The following is a 7,042-nucleotide window of genomic DNA, read 5'->3' as shown; positions in this document are numbered from 1 at the left end:
ACACTTTATCTCAAACATTTAAAATTCTCCTTTCTGCCTTTCTCAAACTCCAAGTCTCCATCCCATTAAGTGTCATTAGCACAATCACCCCTTCATATAACCTCTACATCCATTCCCAAATGCCTATTTCATATAACAATTTTGAATTCTTAAAGACATTTACTTGCCTCTCTCAATCTACAATTTGATACTATGTATTTTTGTATGAATATAAGGCACTGATAAAATACATCAGGTTGAGGGGGTAATGATGGAGGAAAGGTTGAGATTTGCTTATCTAGCTTCTTGCCGATAGATGTCAGTACCCTAGAACACTTAACCTACCATGGTCAGTAATACAAAGCACATGTACTGAAAATGTCCTTTAATGCAAAAGTGGATCCATGATGTCCGAACACATCTAGTTAAAATCCAAGCTGTACAACATTATTTTTATTTCAATGAAAATGTGCACAAGGATATTATTTTTCCAAAGAGATGAGTGGGTGTGTGAACACCACAGAGGTACTCTCATGGTTAACCAAAGCTGCTCCCAGGGACTGATGCCTCCTGTGTAAGGGCAGGTGGCAGGGGACTCTTGTGGCTGTTTGGCCCCCAACTCTTGAGGGGTAGTCCCTTGATGAAGATGCTGCCACACCAGGACCCATCACCATTTTACACAGACAAGCTATCTCGCCCCTCTCCCTGATGACCGATGCAGCATTTGACATTAAAAAAGACCCATAGACCCAGACTACACACCCTTCATGGACACCCAAAGCCCATAATTTATAATCTGAAGTACTCATCCACCTGTGGCCCTGATAACATAAGTAACATCCACCTTAGACACATACATACATAGATAAACCAAAGGCTTTTTTCCCCCCTTACAAGGGAGGTAGCCAAAAAGAAAAAGGCATAAAAACCATTCCCACCCATTCCATCCCCAATACACTCCACTCACCTCCACCCTCCCTCTTATCTTGGCACCTCCTGGATGTAAGCTCATCCCTGCATTTTGTCCACTGCCCTGGGTCAGAAGCAGTGTCACAAGACACAGCACATCTACAGCAAGGCAGCTTCATTAAATCGGCAACCCCCCCCTCTCCGTCCCCTCATGCAGAAAAGGAGAAGACGGGGAGAAATCCCTTCGAGCTGCGTCACAGTTTTCTCACACATACTACCTCACCCCCATCCCCCCACCCATTCCATCTCATGAATCACATCATCATCCATATACAACCATTCTCCATTCACCCCTGTCTTCTGTCCTCTCCTGTCCTTCCTCAACAGACATTCCCCTCTTCCCCAAAGCCCCTATCACCCCATCCATCCACCTCATCCTAGGTCGCCCCCTTATGTTCACTCCCTCCACATCCACCTTCCATACCTCTTACCAGGGCTGTGGAGTCGGAGTCGGAAGCAATTACGGTGTCACTGGAGTCAGTAAAAATATATCGACTCCAACTCCAGTTAAATTTACACTTTATAAGGCCTTCGTTTAGTCTGTACGTTATGCAGTGCACACTCCTTATAAGTAGATTATATAAAAAAATAATTTTATAAAATGTAATAAATCTCATTGTCTTATCTTCGTGGTCATTCCACTAAACCCCCAAAACGTCCTTGTGCAACGCTGGCTTTCAAATTTATACATAGACTGATAAACATCCAAAGTATTACTTGAATAAATTAAACAACAATTTTGCACCTTCTGTTGACACACAGTCATGGGAGCTATAATATTCCTGTCAAGTTCCATATGCATTGTTTCCATCACTCCATCAGTTTGGTGGTTTCTCCCACTGCTGTGTTGCCAAACAGTAGGATAATTATGATTTCAACTGTAGATTAACGCAATAATACTATCTCTTCTTTCCTTTCCCCTCTATACTTTTTACCATTGAATTATTGAAATAAGGATATTTAAAGTTGGAAAAAAAAGTTTCACATTTCAAACATGTTCAGCTGTATTTTGTTTTGTACTTGTATCGATAAGATCGGTTCCAGAACCAGAGTAATGTCCATCACAATAATTGCATAGCAGTACCAGTATGTAGTTAAACCAAGAGGTAGTTGTGTCAGTAATTTCAGTACATTAAGACAAAAGAAGGTATGAAAACATATGAAGTATAATGATAACCAAAAAGTATGTACGATACATATACCTTTCAGTATCATACATGTTCAGCTGTAACACTCGACCTTGTACCGTACTCGTATCAACAAGGTTTATTTTCTCTATACCGTTTCCTTTCAAGAAATTTGCCCAAACTTTTTATAAAGTATTTTAATTTTTTTTTTTTTTTTGTATTTGCAAAAAAATGTAAAAAAAATCTTTCATTATATATTTTTTTATAATCAGATTTGTATATCCTTTACAAAGGTTATATTTCAACCTTTGTTATAAAGTACAGTATTTTTTGTTTTTGAAATGTACTTATCATTTATTTGCAAACATATATTATGCCAAATGTCTTACATTATAGAATCTTTTTTTTACTGAATTTTCCTCAATATCCTTTAAAATTTGTTGTCGTTACTTCACTTATAAAGTATTAATGAAGAGGTCAAACATAGGAAAGCCACACTATAACATATATATTTATTCTTTGATATAAACCAGTTATAATGATACAAGTCTACTCAAGATTGGAGCGTATGTGTGTTGTATAGGCTTTATAAAATATGTAGGCCATAATCCGTTAATTACATGAATAGGAGTCGGAGTAGGTGCCAAAAATAGAGGAGTCAGAAGTTTTGTGTTCCGACTCCACAGCCCTGCCTCTTACTAGTCTTTCTTCATTCATTTTTTCCATGTGTCCAAACCATCCCAATACTCTTTCATCCACCCTATCTCCCAACTCCCTTACCACCCCTGTTCTCCTCCTCATTTCTCACTCTATCCAGCCTAGTAACCCCCATCATACTTCTCAGGCACCTCATCTCAAACACATTCAAACTCCTCTCTTATGTTCCATGTTTCTGCTCATACAGTGCTGTTGGCACAATCACTACTTCATACAATCTCCTCAGCATCCATTCCCAAATGTCTATTTCTCATTACACTTTTTAATCCACCAAGGCATTTACTCACTTCTCTCAATCTACATTCTACATCCACCTCCACTCCACCCTTTCCTGCCATATTTGCACCCAAGTATCTGAAACTATCCACTTCCTCCAGTCGCTCACCCTTAATGCTCACTTCCAGTCTGCTGCCACTTTCACCCCTTGTACATCTCATCACCTTACTTTTACCCACATTTATCTTCAAATTTCTTCTTTCACACACACTCCCAAACTCTGTCACCAACTTCCTCAATCCCTCCTCCGATCCTGCTACAAGCGCAGTGTCGTCCACAAACAACAGCTGGCTCACTTCCCACTTTTCTCCATTTTCTTGAACCATCCCCAATCCCTGACCAACCACCCTTGCATTTACCTCTCGCGCTACCCCATCCATGTAAAGATTGAACAGCCAGGGCGACATAACACATCCCTGGGAAAGTCCCACCTTTACCTCAAACCACTCACTCTCTCCTTTTCTAATCCTGACACATGCCCTAAAACTCTCGTAAAAACTCTTGACAGCTCCTAAAAGTTTTCCTCCTATCCTGTATATCTTCAAAACCTCCCTCAGTGCCTTCCTGTCTACCCTGTCATAAGCCTTTTCCAGATCCATAAAAGCCCAAAAAACATCCTTTCATTTAGCTTTATCACATCTGTCTTACCACAAAAATCTGATCTGCGCAACCTCTACCTGTCCTAAATCCACACAGTTCCTCACCAATTACTCCCTCTGTTCCTCTCCTAATCCTCTCAATCAATATCCTCCCATAAGCCTTCCCAACTACACTTAACAAGCTAATCCCTCAAACTACTACACTCACACTTGTCCCCTTTTCCCTTGTAGAGTGGGACTATACAGGCACTCCTCCAGTCCTCTGGCATTCTACCCTCTCTCCAACAAACATTAAATAACCTCACCAGCCAGTCCACCATCACTGTACCTCCCTTTTGTAGACATTCTGCATGGCATCCATCCAGAACAGGTGCCTTACCTTACCTGCTCTCATCATCTTAACAACTGCCTTCACTTCATCCTTCCTTATTTCTCCTCCATTTTCCTCACTCATCACGGTCATTTTCTTAGCACTTCCCACTACAGCTATCTTTCCCTCCCTATCCTCCTTCACATTTAGCAACTCCCTAAAATACCCATCTTCCTCTTACTGCCTTCTCTGCCATTATCATCTCTCCATCTGCTCCTTTTACCTTTTCTTCTCTACTTGATTTGCCTCCTCTCTTAATTTCTTTCCAAAACATCTTTTTATTAATCTCAAAATTTTCCATCATACTCTTACCCCATTTCACATCTGCTCTCCTCTTTGCCTCCTTTACTTTGTGCTTTACTTTTATCTTTTCTTTGTTCCTATCATATGACTCCCTCGTCCTATATTGTAACCACTCTGTGAAAGCTCGCTTCTCTTCTACAACCTTCTGGATGTGCTGTGTCTTGCGACGCTGCTTCTGACCCAGGGCAGTGGACAAGGTGCAGGGATGACCCGTCATTCAGGAGGTGCTCAGATAAGAGGGAGGGTGGAGGGGTGTGGAGTGTATTCAGGGATGGAAGGGGTGGAAATGATTTTATGCCTTTCCCTTTTTGGCTACCTCCCTTGTAAGGGGAAAAAAGCCTTGGTATATTTATGTACCACCCGCTACCCTTCCTTCTATTTCCTCCCATCCTTTTTGTTCCACACACCATCTTTGCACACTGACTCCCTCCTTGAACCATCCCTATTCCTCCTCCACTCCTAGTTCTATTCTATCCTTCATTCCTTCCCACTCCTCTCTCAGCTTCTTGTACTCCTTTTTCTTCTCATTTAATGAGTTCACACTAAGCCCCTTCCTACCTTTTCCCCTTTCTTCAATCAACTTACCTTCCCCTTAGAATATGTACATCCGTAACTCTTCCTATCATACTCCTATCTACCACTACATAGTCCATTAACACTATCTACCACCCTCTCCCATGTGTATTTATGCTCGACTTTCTTCCTAAACACTGTATTTGCTATCATCAACTCTCTAGACACATCTCCACCATCAATTCTCCACTATGATTCTTTCCTGGAACTCCACATTTCCCAACCACTCCGTCAATTGGTTCATTTCCTACCCTAGCATTAAGGTCTACCAATACTACTACACTGACATTTCTTCCTAATCCCTCTATGCACTCATTCAAATCTATCCAAAAAGCCCTCCTTTCTTCTACACTCTTCTCACTACCAGGCCTATATGCACTTACAAAAACCCACATCTCCTTTCCCAGTTTCCCCTTCATCCACATTAACCTTGAAGAAACCTCCTTCCACTCCACTACACATTTACCTATCTCTTCACTTACTAGTATAGCCACCCCTTCTCTCCCTTGCCCTCTCTTCACTCCTGAGAACCTCCCAAACTCACACTCACCCTTCCCTCTCAACTTAGTTTCACTCAAAGCCAACACATCCATCTTTCTTCTCACAAACATATTGCCTATCTCTTCCCTTGTACTCTCATCTGTACCACACCCACGCACATTAAAAGACCCAAACGTTAGGGTGCTGGTTGGAAAACTCCAAGACCCTCTTATGCCTGTACTTTTTTTAGGAATGTCCCCTGTGGGGCTACAGGGAGAAGTATACCTGGTCCCAATCCCCGTCCCATTTTTCTCGCCTCTTACAATCCAAGTGGGAAAACTTGGTGGCAGCATTCTTTTCCCCCACCACAGGGTAGGCAAAACAAGTTAATTAAATTCAGAGAAATGGTACAGGACAGCAACAAGGGGTTGGGGGACAGCATAACGGAGAGACAGTCGCAGTATAATAAAAGTTTCATAATTTCTCTGTGATCAGAGGGAGGGAGGGGTGGTGAATGGGAGTGGAGTATGTGGGGATGAAATGGGTGAGAATGGATTTATGTCTTCGACTTTGGTTACCTCCTTTGTAATGGGGAAAAAGCCCTTGGTATATGTATGTACCTACCAAATGTACTTCATGGCGTAAAAATCTAATCAGAGTGAGAGGGATTACAACTCTCGTATCTGTACCGCACCCACACACATTATAAGATCCAAACCTAAGGGTTCTGGTTGGAAAACTCCCAGACACTTCTACACATTGACTTCTTGTACAGATATACCCCTTAAGGTTACAGAAAGTAGGATGCCTAGTCTCATCACTCTGTCCCATTTTAGCCACCTTTTATGACTGAGTGGGAAAACTGTGGCAGTATTTTTTCTTCCCCCTACCACAAGGGACAGACAAAAATGGAAATATATACTCAAAGAAGTTTTACAAAACAGTATTAACCCCTTGAGTACCGGATGTGTGTTTTGTGACACCTGCGTGTCACGGCTGAGTGCACCCGCCGGGAACCGAGCGTGCTCCCCGTGACATGCACGTGTCACAGTTATAAGCTGTGTGTATTGAGAGCTCTCAAGGCCTCGGTTTCAGGGTTATTTCTACCCACGTGGTGACAAGTGTCTGTGTTTACAAACATAAGGCTCCAGCCATTCGTGGGACGGTTTGAAACGTTTGTTTACGTAAGGTTGACGGGTCGGTAATGAAGGGGTTAAGAGGGGGGGTCAGCATAACAGAGGGACAGTCATAATACAATAAAGTAGCATAATTTCTCTACAAGTAGAGATTGTCTCTAACATAGACAAAACAACATGTGGCTCTAATCCGTAGGGCTACCCCATATTGTCTCTTAAAGTATTGGCTTCATGCTACTGAGCAAATTTAACTGCACAATAACATACAGCCAATACCCCAGAGGGGATGGGAGGGGAAAAAAGGATTGGTGAGCAGTGTGGATTTAGGAAAGGTAGGGGTTGCATGGATTAGATTTTTGTGTTAAGGCTATGTGAGAAAGCTTTAGCAAAAGGTAAGAATTTTTTGGGCCTTTATGGATTTGGAAAAGGCCTATGAGAGGTAGGCACTGTGGGAGGGTTTGCAGATATATGTGACTCGGGGAAAGCTGTTAAATTCTTCAATACGAGCTGAAT

Source organism: Oratosquilla oratoria, chromosome 2 (genome assembly GCF_046742065.1).
Source record: "Oratosquilla oratoria isolate Oo_2021 chromosome 2, ASM4674206v1, whole genome shotgun sequence".
In the NCBI taxonomy this organism is placed as follows: Eukaryota; Metazoa; Arthropoda; class Malacostraca; order Stomatopoda; family Squillidae; genus Oratosquilla; species Oratosquilla oratoria.
This window is presented reverse-complemented; position numbering follows the sequence as displayed.